This window comes from Uloborus diversus, chromosome 1 (assembly GCF_026930045.1).
Source record: "Uloborus diversus isolate 005 chromosome 1, Udiv.v.3.1, whole genome shotgun sequence".
NCBI classification, from domain to species: Eukaryota; Metazoa; Arthropoda; class Arachnida; order Araneae; family Uloboridae; genus Uloborus; species Uloborus diversus.
Genome location: NC_072731.1, coordinates 22,233,511 through 22,250,982, shown reverse-complemented (window position 1 = coordinate 22,250,982; position 17,472 = coordinate 22,233,511). Strand labels below are relative to the sequence as shown.

The window sequence follows — 17,472 nt, the reverse complement described above, 5'->3', positions numbered from 1 at the left end:
AGAATGTATCATTTTAAGAACCTGAAGCATTTATAATGTTTTTGTACATAAAATGAACCATTTGCCGCTAGCTTCTGAAATACAACTGAAGCAGCGCTGGTTTTTTGAAGAGCAATTTAAACTTTTTTTAAAAATATTTTATTATGTACCCTGAAAATCTCTGTATTATAAGCTGCATTTATTATAAATATGTTTATTTTAAACTAATTTTTAAAAATATTTAACATTATATAGGAAACTATGCAGATTTCTTCTCATGGGTCAAAATGACCCCCACGGTATTTCTAGGTATAAAAAGATCGCCGTAATTCTAGTGTTAAATCTAAATTTACTTCATCATACAAGATCATTTATTACACGAATTAAACTCAAATAGATTTTTTTTAAGTTTACTTATATATCTTACAAAAATAGTTACAATTTATCAGAAAAATATTTTTAAAAATGTATACAAAGCAAGGTTAAATTACCCGTTCTAAAATAAGATTTCCTAACATATTTTATTATTATTTTTTAATGTTTGATTTGTAAAACCGTTAAAGTTAACTTTTTATGCAGCTGGATAAGCTTTTTTTTTTTTGCTTTTGCTCTAAAATTAATCAATAACCATGTACTTATTTTGCGTTGTAGTTTTACTGTGTAAACGATACTTACAAACACATTTAAAATAGAATTAAAAATTAGAATGAGAATAAATAGTTTTATCGTTAAGGAAAATGTGTGCAGAACACTTTGTTCAGTGGTCGAATAAATGTACATTTACACGTTCTTTAATGTCAAATTACATTATAAAACATTAAAATCGTTATTAACGCTTCAATTTTGTTTTTTTCAAAATCAGTTCTTTCTGAAAACAGTTTTTAGAATTATTTTTTTTTTTTTTTTTTTTTTTTTTTAAGTTTAAGCTCAGAGTATTGCTGTAGCATCTCTGGCGTATCATGTTTTGCCGTAAGTGGCTGTATACACATTTCGAAAACCAGACATTTTAGGAGAAAACATTTTAACTCAAAAGTTGCGCAAACGGTGTTCTAGAAAACGTCATATACAGTGTACACGCCTCTTTATGATACTAATTTGCTGGATTTATTCATATAACAAAATAGAAACTGCTGAAAACACAAGTGACGTAAAAATAAATTGGTAGCTCAGCTGATGCATATTTCCAAAATATGACTCAGTATTTCACACCTGTTAACATATGAAATGTTGGTGGCCTCTATAAAAGTGAAATGAAGCGTTTGAAAGATCATATCTCTTTCGATAATTATTAGAAGATGTCCTACTACTACGTGGTGTGTGTAGTTGTTGCAGTCTTGCTGCTCAGTCAGTTGGAATTTGGTAAGTAACAAATTTTTACAACATGACATTGAAAATAATTTTACTTATTCTCTATTCCTCTAGAAATTAGCATTTCATTTTGTAAAACAGTTATAAATGAAAAATTATCATTTTCTTACTATCATAAGGAAAACTTACAGTTATAACAATAAATTTATTGCGATTGACTGTGGGTAGCTATAAAACAATTCTGAGTCATTTTCGTTTCACGGACATGCCATAACATCCCCATACGAATTCGAGTCATTCCATTTTGCTATAAACTGGATTAAGATAATTAAGAACCTTGTTTACAAATGCTGTTATTGGAATAGGCCTTAGTAGGCGTTTATTAAAATCATTTCATTAATCAAGCTGCATGGTAGCACCTACTTGCCTCAAAATAGATTAGAGGTTATTTTACTATTTACACTGGATGCGTCCAAATTTGTAATTTTATCACCGACATCCCTTCGTTTCTAATTGTTTCAAATGCTGCTACACAAAATTGTAACGGAACCCTTTTTTTCCCATATACTTTCTTCTATTCTATTCATTCCTAACTAGCCTAAATTTTCGTAGGGTGCGGTGAAATGAGTGTTCTAATTAAAGTGTTGCAAAAAAGGAACAGAACAAGATATGGTAGAAATATTTCTCACAGAGAAGTACAGTTTATCCCATCATGCTTCATTAAATTCTTATAACTAAAGTCTTCACTTTGATGCATTTTTATGGTCTTTTCCGGAAGTGTTCAGCGTCTCAACGTTCTACAGTGGTCATATCTTAGGGCTTTACGGCGCTCATGAGGAAGCCACAATAGCAAGCTTGTTTGTCTCAAATTCGAAATCCGAAGATGATGTCAGATCATAGCTTTCGATTTCGAATTCGCTGTTATAAGTGGTCGCGAAATACTCTACAAACAGGAAAAAAACAATGCTCTTCATTGTACTTTGCAGCGTTAAGTACAGTCAGAAGTCTTCAATTTAATTGAAAGGCAAATCCCTCCATTATTTTTTCAGTACAATTGACATTTTCATAAAATCACAGCATTTTTCCTGAGCCGGTAAAACATGAACAGTCGGTTTGATTGCAAAAATTCTGGACTACAGTCCAACTAACGCAACTAGCATTTTATTGCATGGAGGAGAGGTTATAAATGTCGCACGAAAAAAGAGCAGTTAGTCGAGACATGAAGAGGGGGGGGGGAGGTCAGAGGGTCCATGCCTCCGCTGCTTTGAAAAATGAATGGTTTTAAATGCAGGGTTAGCTTAAGAGAATATCCTGAATTAAAAAAAATATATATTTCATAAACTACTACACTTACCACTATAAATGATACATAAAAGAACAGATAAACTGCGAAAGTTTTTTTTTTTTTTTTTCATTCACAAATATTTGATGTGTTTGCCTGTCGTAACTCGACATTTGGGATCTGGTTTGCCAACGCCTAACTGGTAAATCATTATCACCTGCACGGTCAATCCAACTATGCGGAACGTCAGTTGCGCAGCGAAGTGGAAGAAAAGGCCTTTTCACCCCCAATCCCCCCTCCCCGTTTTGGGGTAACTCCCCCAGCCAAGATCTTGGTTTTAACATTGTTGCCAATCATAATATAGTAATGATTACACGTGTAACGAATTTTGAGACCAAGAAACCCCTTTCGGAAGGAACTTCCGGCTGCGCTAGCGCGGAACATGCTCGTTTCAGTAGTTGGTTGCGTTCAAAAAAACTTTGACAGTTTATCTTTATTTTTATGTATCATTTATAGTAATAAGTGTAATAGTTTATGTAATTCAACGTTTTTAAACCAAGATATTATTTTAAGCTAACTCTGTATTAAATGCGATTGGTTTTTGTTGTTTTTCTACTAAAATATTATTGAATATACTATACACCCTTTTCCCCTCCCCCTAGAAAAGTCAAAATGATCGGCTTCGAAGTGTTGTTACGTCATTTTTAAAAAATATTTTCGTCATTTTTTATTCTTCCGGAGGAAAAAAACTCCCCTGAAATAAGCACTGTCATAAAACTAAACACCGTCAACTTAACTAAAATGTTAAAAAAGAGAGATTGCGGAATACTATATGGCAGAAATTTGGAATGTCTTACGGAGAAGAGGGCTTGCTCCCCCCCCCTCTCTCGAAAACGGCTTTTATACCAAAAAAAAAAACCCTGGCCGTCTTTGCATAAACTGGCTCAACAACTCCACAATGCTTGTTAAATGACTTAATTGCAATACTTTGAAAAATATTTTTGCTACACATGCTGTATTTTTATTTTTTATTATCTTTATTTCAGCTGAAATGCTTCCATTACCGGGAAAGTTAAGAGGTCCTTGTAAGTTATGTTTTTTCTTTACTTATTTATTTTTAACAATGAGGATAAACAGCTACTGCAATACGACTACGATAACTTAGAAAAATCCTCAACATACTAAAATAGCAATTACAATACCGGTATAAAGGTATTTCATTGAAAAATACCCTGTAGTAAAAATTTCCCCTCCAAGAAAACCTTTAACTTTTCCGCACAAAAAAGAAATCCTTCATCCTAAACCCAAAAACCCTCAGCCTTAAAAAGTTATGATATCTAATTTGCCCGCCAAGTATCTGCCAAACCATCACCTCCCTCTTCTCCTTTTTAAATCACACCTACTTCCATTAGTACCTCCTCCCACCTCAAACTCCTCAGAAATATGGATAGATCCTTTAAATTGTTTATCTTGTTTGGCGGGAAGCTTTTTGCTAACCAAGCAACCACTTCACTTTGAAAAGCTTCCCGCCAAACAGTATAATCAATTTAAAGGATCTATCCATATTTCTGAGGAGTTTAAGGTGGGAGGAAGTTCTAATGGAAGTAAGTGTGATGAAAAACTAGAAGAAGGAGGATGATGGTTTGGCAGATACGTGGCGGGCAAATTAGATATCATAACTTTTTAAGGCTGAGGGTTTTTGGGTTTAGGATGAAGACTTTCTTTTTTTGTGAGGAATAGTTAAAGGTTTTCTTGGCAGGAAAATTTTTACAACACTGGTGTTTTTGATGAAACATCACATCTTTTTGCATTGATACTATTACTTTGTCTGTATTTTTAGAATTGAGAACTTCAAGTCACAAAATTTTCAATTGAAACAACGCTATTTTGTGCTTTTAGGGAACAATAATGGCAAGAATAATTTTACGTCAAGTTATTTTCTGATCATTAAGATTCTATGTTCGTTTTGCGAGAATTGGGCCGTTTAAATTTTATTGCAATCCTTGAATCCTCTCTGTCGCAAAGAAAACTTCTTGAATAATGAAATACTATGTTTCAAATTATGTTGTTTTCGAGTATTTTACAACTTCGCAATAAATTCTATTACAGTTTCAACATTTTCATAAAGGTTTCTTTAAATGTTTTACAGCTTGCGGGCTATTTTAATCTAGCTTTTCACTTTTTATTTAATGACTTTTTTCTTAAATCGTGGATTATTTTACGTTTTATGGGTAATTTCAATTGTTTGATAATTTATCTTTCTCTTGATCGAAGTCTTTGTCTTGTTTAATACCTAGTTTTGTTTAAAAGTTCATTAAAAAGACGAAATAACGCATGTTATCAAAAAAAAAAAAAAAAAAACAATGCCACTAAATATTTTAAATTTAAATGTGTCAGAAGATCTATACAACTCTACTCGACGTCAAATCGCGGATATCCCAAATTTGCCTCAGCGATTGCCCATGATGCGAGCGGACTAAGCTCATTAAAAGTCTTGCTTAAAGTCATTGCAAAAATGTTGTCTGCTAGCAATTTACTGCAAAGCACGGATATCCACACACGTATTTCATATATTTTCAACTCATAAAGTGTTGTTTGTGAAAAATGCATTACATTAGAAAAGAAGCAAACCAATAAAAAAGTGCTATTTTTCGCATTCAATTAAAATGTTATATGTGTCGTATTCATATACGTACAGTTTCATATAATATTTCACGCAAAATATTCTAATGGTTTAACCCCAGTTTCGCGCCGACATTTAAATTTTTCCTCCCTTAAAGATATCAAAACTGAAAAACAGGGGCAGGAAATTCCGTAACGGCAAAACTTGGAAGGGGGGGGAGGAGATGTGGAGAACAGCATTCGAATCTCATTCATTAATTTGTTTCTCAGCTTAAATATAAACAAACAATATGGAATCTTAAAACATAAAGCCCAATGAGCTAAGTCCGCGCGTATGCGCAGTCGTTGTGGTAAATTTGTGATATCCGCGATTTAACGTCTAGTTGAAACTGTTGGATCTGTTTTGGTCTTGATTGAATTGCATTTCCTAAGACAACTTTTGAATAACTGTTAGATCTGTTCTAACCTTGCAGTTACAGTCAGAGATTAACAAACCCTATGAGCTAAGAGTAAGTGCATATGAATTTAGATGAAATTAGTGATTTTCAAACTTTAATTACTCCTGCCCATGATGTCCCTGGGGGATTGAATTTATGGCCCCCCAAGAATATGTATACAAAAACCATTACCATAACCCCTCGGAGGGCTGTGATAGAACCCAGGGAATGTACAATTTGGGGGGTTAAAACGAGGGGGAGGGAGAGGGGTGTCAAATGGCACAAAAGGCTTATCAGTAGGGCACAAGGAATGTGTGTGCGAAATTTCAGCTTGATTCATCTTTTTGTCTGGGCTGTAGCCGTGTCAAAGAAAGCGAAAACTTCATGAACAGCGATTTTCTAACTTAAATTCCGCCTCTCCCTGATGGTCCAGGGGATTGTATTTTGGTTCACGTCGTCAGGGGCCACTAGAGATTAAGTAGGGGAGACCGGGGCAAGATTACTATGTTAATAATTTTTGTTGTTTATTAATTCATTTTTAAGGATAGTAAAATTAATTTCACATGAGCTGTTAGAGTAGTCCTTTGTGGTATTAAATATATTACCATTTAATTTTCAAATAAAAATAACGAAGGATATTTTTATTTTTTCATGACCTTAGCAAATCGTCATCTTGCCCCAGTACTGGGGCAAGATGACTTTGACCTTGGGGCAAGATGACAACGTTGAAAAAGGTTGAACACATTTTATGTTTTGAAGATGTTACCTAGTTTTAAAAATGATAACTGTTTTTACAGCTTGCAAAGTATCAAATTAAGCGTAACCCATTTGAGCGTAATGTTGAAGTGTTAAGTTGTGTAGCGAACAATAGATACAAAATGCCATTTTCATAACTGGAACATGCCTCATGCCACCAATCTTGATTTTTACAGCACTGGGTCCGTTCTTCTGTTGGAGGGTCACAATATTCCTCTTTACAAGCAGGGCATCTTATAACACCATTTTTTGTAGTTGATGCAACTGAATTGCTTAGCATGAATTGGACCTAAAGGAACTTAGTTTCAATTTTTTTACTCCCTTTTTAGCTTTACAAGCTTATTTTCCCTGTTTTTTTAAATAATCTTTTTTGTGCTTCCGCTTTGCTCCTTGTTCTGACATTTCTTTGATGGGTGTGTTGGTAAGAATGTTTGAGCTCGGTTTTCTGCTTTCGCCCCCCCCCCCCACATTGTGTTGCTTTAGGCAATGCATTGAAATCAGAAACACTAACAGGCTTCTTTGGTGCATCGGAATCGGCATTTGCCATAACTTCTGCTTCGTCTGGAGGGTTTTTATTTTGCATTTCCACTCCCATGGTCTGAGGATTAGCGCTATTATTCTCAGTTTAATGGCCAACAACATCATAGGCCGCTAAAAGCAAGAGAATGAGTCTTGATCCCTCATTCTTTAAACCCCTTTATCGTCATTTCCAACTGTAGCTGGCTTAAAGTAAGCGATGCTCAAAAGCCCACCAATGTTTTTGTCTGTGATAGTTTGTCCTAGATGAATGACCATAAAGTTGTCACATGCTTGGCTATAGTAGGTTTTTAATGGACAGAGAAGTGACGCATCAGGAGCTAGAGACGACGCGATGTGTGGGGTGGCAACCCAACTGCATGATAATGTTTTTTTTTTTCACTGCAACATAAGATAGCCTGCAAAGTTATGCGAGATTTATGATTGTCAATAATCAACAGAGCAGGATATTCTTTGCTTGGTTTAATTCAGTCAACTAGTTATTTCGTCAACTAGTTTATAAATAGCCTCTGGTCAACGGCTTTCGAACGACATCTCCCTTGATTCAATGCGTCCTTTAACCTCAGAGGAGATAGAAGCGCAAGGTCACGTGAACAAACACACAGACAAATAAGCGTTTACAGAATTTAATAAAATGGACAACATAGTAAATTTAATAATTTCTGAAACACGGGGCAAGATAACGAGCTCGTCATCTTGCCCCGCGTTTCGGCCCATCATCTTGCCCCGGACTGCCTGTTTGAACGGATTCTTCTCCATTGCCATAAAAGAAGACGATTAATTGACATTTAATCATGGTAATAGGTAGTATTTAAACTAAGTTACTCATAAATGCTAAAGAGACACGATATAACTTATCTGTATCTGTAGCAGAGCTTATTTACAAATGCATAAAAGTTAGATCGTGGCAACGGTTAACAATCAGAGCTTCAGAACTAACACAAATAAGACGATTTCAGCGTCTCTATACTATTGCTGAACGAACAGCGGATAGGAGACTTTATAGTATCCAGTAGATGCTGTTAACTGGGGAAAAACGGAAAAAATAAGGAATTCGTCATCTTGCCCCGTTCTCCCCTATACCAAAACTTACTCCGAGGGGTCTTCATGGGGCTGAGATAGAGGGCTGAAAAACCCAGAAAACCCCAACTTGTTCTGTCGTGTAAACTGTTCTCTCATTTATTTTCTTCCGTCTTTTTTGGCGGTGGATTTGCTTTTGTTGGCTGCGGACGTTTGGTTTCTTTGGCGACAGGGACGCTCCCGGGTTCCGTTATACCGAATATGGCAGAAAAATTGTGCCTAAAATATTTTTCAATACAATAATGAGCAAATAAAAGGATAATTTAATAAAGAAAAAGATAAATCAACAATAAAGTAATAAATAAATTTATTTATTAATTCATGCCCGAGGAAAAATTAATGAGTCAATAATATAGTAAATAAATTTAAAAAATGAGCGAAATAATTATATCTTAAATGGAGGATTGTAAATAAATTCGATAAAAAATGAATGCGTGAGTGATTTCGTAAATGATTGAATGAGAAAACGAAATAAACTATTTCACTTTTCCCCGCATGCACTTGACTAATTGTGAAAAATATTAAAACTATAAATAAACAAAATATTAACTAAATAAATACTGCACCGAATACTAAAAGGTCCCAATTAATGTTTAAAATATTAATAACAAGAACTTTATCATTTGATAATAACAAACTAATTTTTAATTTTCAATCAAATATTACAATTTGAGTACTGATTTTTGAAAATAGTTTGTATTTAACTTTGCTTTTCAGAGCTAATTTTAGAGCTTTTTCTATTATATGCTTTGATTTTCACAGGTAATTTTTTCTTGACAGGAATAGACTGCATGTGCTACTTCATAGTTAAAAAGATCACTAGATAGGTGGCGCTAAAATCAGAGTTAATATTTCACCATTTCACTTTACCCCGCTATTTCACTTTGCCCCATGTTCCCCTGGATTGTTATGAAAAATGAGCATTTTCTTTTTAAAAGGAGATAGCACCAAAATCGATTTATTGATGTAAAAACTTGGCTTTAAGAACACGAATTAGTAAAATTTCATTAAATAAAAGCAGTGAAAAGAAAAAAAACTGATACTTTGATCAACGATGGCTTGATTGCTTGCATTTTCGTACATTTATGCGCGTCATGATTTTTTTTTCTTCCACCTATTTGGTCTCTCTTTTCACCTTTTGTAAATCTTACACATTAACACAATGTAATTATGCTTTTTTGCTTGCATTCTGCAACTTTTTTCCTATAAAATGTGCTGAGTTCATACTCTTTGCCCCCTCCCCCTCTCTTCTTCTGGAAAACTTTACAAATACGGATCTACCTAGAAAATTTATCCTGCTCCAGATCGTTCTCGCTAAAGTACCTTTGTTTCTAATGATCAATTGCTTTAGATGGGATTTTGCTTGCGAATCTTTTTAGAGCTTTTTGAAAGAATTTTATTTCTATTGCTTTCAGGAGAATTTAATTTCAAAACTATAATTTTAATTTTATGTCCCGTATCTTGAAGTTTCGTTCTACTGAATATGGACCAACTATTCAAGTGTCAATCATATTGTCAATCATCACAAGTGCAATGCTGTGCTGTAAGTTTCGCATTAAATTTTGTCTACATTTACTCACTCCAACCCCATAAGAGTAATGAAAATGAAACGGCCGATTAATGGGCTCATACACGGTCGAGCACAGGATTTCTATAGCCGACTACTGGTGCATTTTCTCGTATTAACAATAGATTAGTTTTTAAAGTGAAAAAGTTTTTATTTTTGAAAAAAAAGTAGTGAATCATTATAAGTAAAGTATAGCCTAAAGTTTTACAATGTTTTTGTTGTATTGATAGCTTAAATTTATAACTTAACAAAAATCAACAATCGATCATATAAATGGCTGACTACTGGTGCTTTCATCCAGTTGCTCTAATTGTGAAAACACTATTTTTGAAATAGTTTCAGTTTAAGTCAACTTCGGGAAAACTTTAGTTACTTTGAAATTCAAAGTTGTACGTACTAACTCGCATTAATGATAATATCCATCCAATGGCAAATCATAACTTTTCGGTTTTAAATTGGTCGTGATAATTCTATATTTAATCGTAACTTGAATAGTTTTCAGCAATTTAAATTAAAGCATTATCTTTCCGTTGGTGTTTTGAACATTTTTTATAATTATTTTGATTGCTATGTATTTGTTTGACTTATAAGTTCAACGCAAAGTTTTAAAAATATTTAAAATTTTTGCCATTCAGTTTTAGTCTATTTTGTTTAAGTTTGAAAGCTTAGATACACTAAATTTGAATGAGGTTATTTTACGGTAACATGGTCTTTTGCTGAAATTAGTAATAAGTAATAGAGTGGAAGGATTGTTTTACATTTCAACAACTTTACTTTGATTAAATGGCTTGTTTATTTATTTATTTTGTGACGCGTTATGTTGAAATTTAATAACACTCTTACCGGTTTTTTGTATCCTTAAAAATTTTTAGCGGAATTTTATAGTTTTTTTGGATGTTTTGGAGTGGAAGATACACTAAGATTTTTTTTAACTCGCCAAGACGACCTTGCAATAACTCACTTTAAAAAATCATTATTTGTCTTTTAAAATAATATTAGGTGGGAACAACGTGTCTGAAAAGATGAACTGAAATGCGTACCATTTTATAGTTTTTACCCACATAAAGTAGCTACCAAGCCAAAGTTCTTGATTGCAGAAACTTAACTTGTTAGAAATGAATTCAAGTTTTTATAATTAATTTATTTTCTCTTCCTCTCTGCAGATGTGCCTGACACATTCGAGTCCTCTCCTTAACTCTGTAAGTCGGTAAGTTACGTTTCTTTCCTATTTCATCTTTAATAACATGATGTTTTATCGGATGAACAGGAAGAACTTTTGACACACACATGTCTTTACCCTTTCTATTACCTAATTGTATGCAGTTAATAAATAAATAAATAAGTAAATAAATAAATAAATAAAATATATATATATATATATATATATATATATATATATATATATATATATATATATATAGATAGATAGATATGTAGACAGATAGATAGGATACATATAGATATACATATATACTTTCTACTTTACTTTTACGAAAATACTTTTTTTTTTCAAGTATAATCTAAGAGTGATGATGAAGATGACTAAATAGTTTATGTTTTTAATTAGCAATAAGCCTTGTGGCTTTTTTAGCTCATAAAATGTTCTTTAAATAACTATTTGTAATTTTCTTATTTCTAAACTGTGTTTCAAGAAAAAAAAAGCATTTAAATTTGGTTAATTATCTATTTTACCTACTTTTGGTATCATTTTTAATATGCGTAAACGTGCCCCACTCGACGCGTAAACTTGCCCCGTGTTCGGGGCAAAAACCACAAAAACCACAATGTCTAAAATTTCTTAAGGTAGAACGTAAAAACTAGAAAAATCATTGAAAAAATCCGCGTAAACGTGCCCCGGTCTACCCTGCTTAGCAAATTTTCATGCTGTCTTTAATCAACGGCGAGCGCATCGAAAGGCCGTGACTGGGCACTTAAAGATTTTGCACACTGTATTGTTAGCACAAAAATTTGCTGTTTGTCCATTCAACATTTGTAATGGCACTGAGATCTGAGCAGTGAGTATCCTCAGGCACGGTTTTATTTGCTTGGCCTTGAGATCAATTAAGAAAGTACAGCATAGGACTCCAAACCTGGGATGCTCAGGACAGAAACTTATCCATATTTTTGATACTGACTAAAAAAGTAGTGAAAACTCTCTCACCATGTAATACTGTTTTCGCAAATGTCCGTGCTAAATTCATTTTATTTTTTGATCAATCTGAATGTAAGTATACTTCATTATGCTAACACAAAGGTCGGAGATAATTTACACCTACGTACAATCCGTGGATGTTGCTTTTTCTTGTTAATGTGTCGATCAATGGAATAAATAAATTATTTTCACTAAAATTAGTTTTTTACTCTTCTTTAGCGGGCTTGGTTTTACGAACTTATGAGAACAAAAAAAAAATATTAATTTGAATTTTTGGTATCTTGAATACAAATTATGTTTTTCGCAATCACGAGCGTGTGTGTGTATGAATGCGCTTGTGTTTGTGTAGGTGCATGTGTGTGGGTGCGTGTATGTATGTGTATGTATGCATGTTTGTGCGTGTTGTGTAAGCAGTGCTGTGTGTGTAGGCGTTCGTGTGTGTGTGTGTATATGTAGGCATATGTGTTTGTGTCTGTGTGCAGGTATGAGTGTGTGTATGTGTAGGTATCTATATGTGTACGTGTCTGTATGTATGCGTATGTGTATGTGTTTGAGTGTGTGTATGTGTTTGTGTAATTGTAGGTGTATGTATGTGTGTGTTGTGTGTATGTGTTTGTGTGTGTGTACATGCGTGTAAGTGTAGGATTTTGACGCAACTTGGAGACGACTTTCGCTAGAGGACATCGTGAGGCCGGTAGACGGTGGTGCTGCAGAGGGTGTTGGCGGGAAAATAAAATGATAGGAACGCCAAAAACAGTCAAATGAAAGCAATAAGCAATCGTGATTGCTCAAAAAAAAAAAAATCATGGTTAACTGAAAGTGGATGTTAAAAGATTGCTGCGCAACTACAATCAAACGCCTATGCGCGAACGCCTATACGCGGTATCGAAAAAACGTTTAAAAAAAGCTGAACTGACAGTACTGTGTGTGTAATTGTCGAACGTTATCAATTTTGAACTCTTAAAACTTAAAAAAATTAATTAACGAGCTGATGTGTGCATCACATGACTTCCTTTTACACAAACTTAATGTTATTTCCCCAATACTGGCAATTTTAATGTGATTCAATAATTTACTCTCTAAATATCACCAACAATGGCCAAATTGAAACCAGATTCAAAAAAAAAAAAAAAAAAAATTGCCAATTTTTTTCCCCAAGTTGGGGACAAAACTTGACGACCAAAAAAGACTGGTGATATATCGCCAAGTGTTCGCCAAATTATAACACTACTTGAGTTCGCATCGAAATTAGCAATGATTTCCCCCCAAAAAGGGACAAAAGACCCCTTTAGAGATTTTATTTATTTATTTATTTATTTATTTTTTTTAAAGACGCATATATACAAGCAACCGAAAAATCCAGTTCTGCCAATCCCGAGTCAATTTTAATTCGATTTGTGCGGATGTATGTCGGCATTTGCGTATTTGTATAACTCAAAAAATTATTTGTGGAAGGTTTATGTGTAAAAGTGCACCTTTTAAAAAAAAATATTTATGTATAATTCTTGGAAATTCCTATGGAATAAATATATTTTAATAAATTTACAGAACGTTTTGAAAATTGTATAGTATTGTTTGATGCTTCTGAAAAGTAACTGTCGCAAAAACGTTTAGCAAATTCGGCAGATTTCTGGCAAAATGCGCTTAATTTTGGATTTCAATCCTGTCAGTATTTCGCATGCATCGTAATTTTGGCTGTTTTTAATCTGTCGCGACAGCCTCTCTCAGACTTTTGGACTTCCAGGACTTCAGTTGTCTAGCGATGTCCGGATACTATTTCGGATTTAATAGTCGTGCGAAAACGTCTTCGTGTGGTTTCACAACATTCTTTTTTTACTAAGAAATATTGGTCTCTTAAATTGTAAGAAATTCACTTTTCATCTTCCTAGTTTCCTAACAGTAAAATATTCAACATCTACAGGTATATTTGTTTTAACATGTTTGAATGACTGCATTATTGTATATAAATACACTTTATCTCTTGCAGGCTAAAATGTCAAGCTTTAAGCAAGAAGACTTGGATAAAATTATGCAACAGGACGGAAGAAACCATTCGGCAACAAAACAAACATAAACATTGTCTGATGTTCTTTCGGCTCAAATAAAGTCTTCTGAAATGTTCTTGTTAGTTGAGTGTCTTTAATGGGGGGCCTGGGCCTAAAAACATGTAAGGCACCAGAAGAAGTTCACGTTCAAAGTTTATTTTTTGGTGCAGTGCATTTTGCACGAAAGCAGTCTTTCTAGTGGACTTTTAAAGTTGCCTGTGCTTTATGTGGTTTCTGATCAGATGAAAAATATAAAATCTTTTATCTAATTATTGAAAAATAATCCCGATGGCTATTATTAGTTAATTTTACTTCGAGTATTAATTAACTAAAGATAGGAAATTAATTTAGTAATACATAAAATTGCTTAGCTTTCACTGTGAATATGAAGGAAAATACGAAATATATATAAGAATAGCCGGACTCGCACTGTTGACTCGACACGACAAATAAATACACAGTATCTAAAAGTTTCTATGTAAAATTCAAAACTAGGTATGATTAAAATTTTAAGTTTAAATGATATCTGAAAATCTGAGAAAAATATATGATATAACAAAAATTTAAACAGAACAAAAGAGAAAATAAAAAAGTCACTTTATTTTATTTTTATTTATTTTTTTTTTTTTGAAGGAACAATTTTACTGCCGAAAATAAAAAAAAAATATTTAAACGCAAGTTTCATTACAAAATACGATGCTATTTCTTTATGTACTGTAATTTCCAAGACGAATTTCCAATCTGTTCATTTTGAAAAAAGCTCAGTCATCTAAAGTATTTCACATTGCCCCACATTCCCCTATTTGCTTGAAAAATTAAAAATTTGATAAATTGACAAAATGTTTCAATATGACCTTTGAAAATTCGAGTAAGCACTTACCCAAACTCACCGAACATATATTCTTCAACCACCGAACTTCATATTACAGTATTAGTATATCATTATGAACATTTCAAGTTTGTTTGTTCAATATCAGTTTTGTTACAAAAAAGGTTTCACAACAGGTATTTTTCAACGGTTTCAACCTCAGAACCTTGCTTCTAATGGCTAATTACTTGGTCGCCGTAAATGGCTGTGTACGCATTTCGAAAACTAGGCATTTTTTGAGAAAACATGTCTTATCAAACAGTGCACAAACTGTACTCTAGAAAAAATCACATAAACTTGACCTACTTTTTAAAACAATTTGAAGTACTTTTTGGAACAGCTTTCAAAGCATTTCTGAGATCGCTTTTCAGAATATTTATTTGATTCAGTACACATTTGGGAACGCATTTGCGAACATTTTGTGAATAACGACACCATGTTTTTTCTTTAGAACACTTTGCATCACAGTTTGTGGGACACTTTTTATTGCACTTACGGATCACCTCCTTGACTATACTAGTAGTTTTTGGTAATTTTGCAGCAATATCGTGGGACAGCTGTCCATTGCAGCTGGCAATGGGCAATATTCGATCAGGAAAGAACATCCTTTTCCCTGCCATTCTTCGAATCCATTAGTTGCAACAAAATTTCTAGTAGCATCATATAAAGATATTCTATTGATTGAAATTATATTTGTACGAAAAAAAAGCAATGATATCACATGTGTGCCCGAATTTTCCCTAATATGTTCTCAAACGAGTTCCGAATCATCAAATATCTCGAGTGGGACATATTTGGAGAAAATGTCAGAACACTTTCTTTTAACAGAGAAAAATTGAAACAAATTTTAGTTTACATTCATGCAACTGGAACATTTTTTCCCCAATTAAGGTGTTCTAAACGAGTTTCCAATGCACACTGGAAAATTCGAGGTGTTGTGGCTCCATGATCGTACAGCATTGTATCGCGAGTGCGTGTTGGCAGGAAACAGTATTTAAAAGACAACTTCATGCTTCAAAGTTGCAAATTCTGATTTTCAAATATAAGAGCATTATTCAAATATCATTTAACGTGTTTAAAACATTTTTTCCCGAAGTTTCTGGTGAACCCCCTACTAAGGCTCGGTGGTCCCCAAAGGGATGCGCGGACTACACTTTGGAAAGCCCTGCACTAGATATTTGTATCTCATTTTATAAAAGACTTTGCTTTTCCAGCATTGCACTCGACATAATTATTCAATTTGAAAGCATTTCTAATTATGAACATATTGCAGTCACTACTTATTTTAAACCTATAAAAGCATTCTTTACAACTGACTTTTCTTACAATTGACTTTTCATAAATAATATTTTATGAAAAATTGCTAAATTTTGAACCAGTTGTAAAGAAGTAGTATTTTCAATTCACAACCAATCTTACAATGGTACTGATTTTGCAGACTAAACTCGCAAGTACGAGCGCGCTTTCTGAGAGATTAGAGTTCGAATAATGCCGTAGTATACGTTTTCGCGTACCAGTTCTTAGTAAGCGGAAAGCGTACAGTGTCGAGCATGGCTACCAGGTCATCCAAACACTCAGAATGAAAAGCAAAATAGAAGAGCCTACAAGAAAAAATCTTGTAATTTAAAATTTTATGATAACACGGTATGTGCAACAAAAATGGAATTTTTCTTAGTAAATACGAGAAACAAATAAACAAAAGGAACATTGTCTTGAAACAAACGCTTTATAGATGCATTGATAAAAAAACAATGATATTGAACACATGCTGCAGAGCAATTTGCTGTAGGGAAGCAGAAGGACTGCTCGAAAGATGTTGTTGTAAGCAAGCAACTCGCTTGCATAGGTCGCGACTTTTTTTAAATTTCTGCTTCAAGTTCTTCTTTCGTCTCGGAGCTTAATGCCCTGGTTTTATTTGATGAGGACTACAATCTCATTAGATGTCTTCTCCTCCCTTACATACCGTCGCCTCCAAGCAATAGTAAGATACCTTAGTGTTATTGTTCTTAGTGCGTAACAGACAACCCACCGAATCCTGAATTCAACACCTTTTTATCTAAACACAAAATTAGTATTTAAAACTAAATCTACTTAGTTACGTTAGGTAGTAGCTTATAGGAGGCCACGACTTCAAAAGGTTATTAAAAATAAGGAGATCGTATATAATTAGTTAGATATTTAAAATAATTCATCGTATAGTAATTAAAATCAGTGTTAATTTTATAATATGGAGTTGCGTTGATTTTTGTACTGGAACTGTAAAATAAATTTCATTCCTAGGTTTGGGTAGGAAATAGTATGTAAGTGTAATCGGTTATATTTTGCTTTTTAGTTTCTAGGTGTATTTTGAAGGCGGGGGTTTTTTTTTAATTCAATTTTTATTTTAAAAGGAATTTGTTTTTTGTTTTTTAGCAGTGTATTTGTAAATTAAGTTCTTAGGATAGAGAATGTGGTACATGACGTTGAGCCCTTTCTTACGCTCATCTCGGGTAAGAAAGCGTCCAGCACATGAGTCTGAAAACAGCTAAGATGAACACAATAGAGAAGGAAATAGACAACAGCGTATTGGAGACTTCCAACTACTGTGAAGAAAGGCTTTTTGAAATGCGCAACTATGTACAAAAAAACTTTGTCTTTATCATTAGTTCGACTTTACGAAAAGTTGCTTTCCGAAAGCAAATGCACGAGTCACAAAAAAAGAAAAAATAAATAAAGAGAAAAAAACAGAAATCGCTTTAAGTTTAAAATTGTAAAATTGTAAATTGTAAATTTTGAAATTATAACATTGTAAATTGTTAATTATGTTTCACAACAATGCGTATCACACAACCCTCGTAAA

At 33.4% G+C, this 17,472-nt stretch overlaps 1 long non-coding RNA gene across 1 annotated transcript; it reads left to right on the top strand.

Moving 5' to 3' along the window:
* The first annotated feature begins 1,223 nt into the window (after positions 1 to 1,223).
* On the top strand, positions 1,224 to 13,841 carry LOC129228366 (uncharacterized). The gene is made up of 4 exons (XR_008580916.1): positions 1,224 to 1,338; positions 3,616 to 3,654; positions 10,732 to 10,775; positions 13,708 to 13,841. It is a non-coding gene; the product is annotated as an uncharacterized LOC129228366 (long non-coding RNA).
* Positions 13,842 to 17,472: the final 3,631 nt, after the last annotated feature.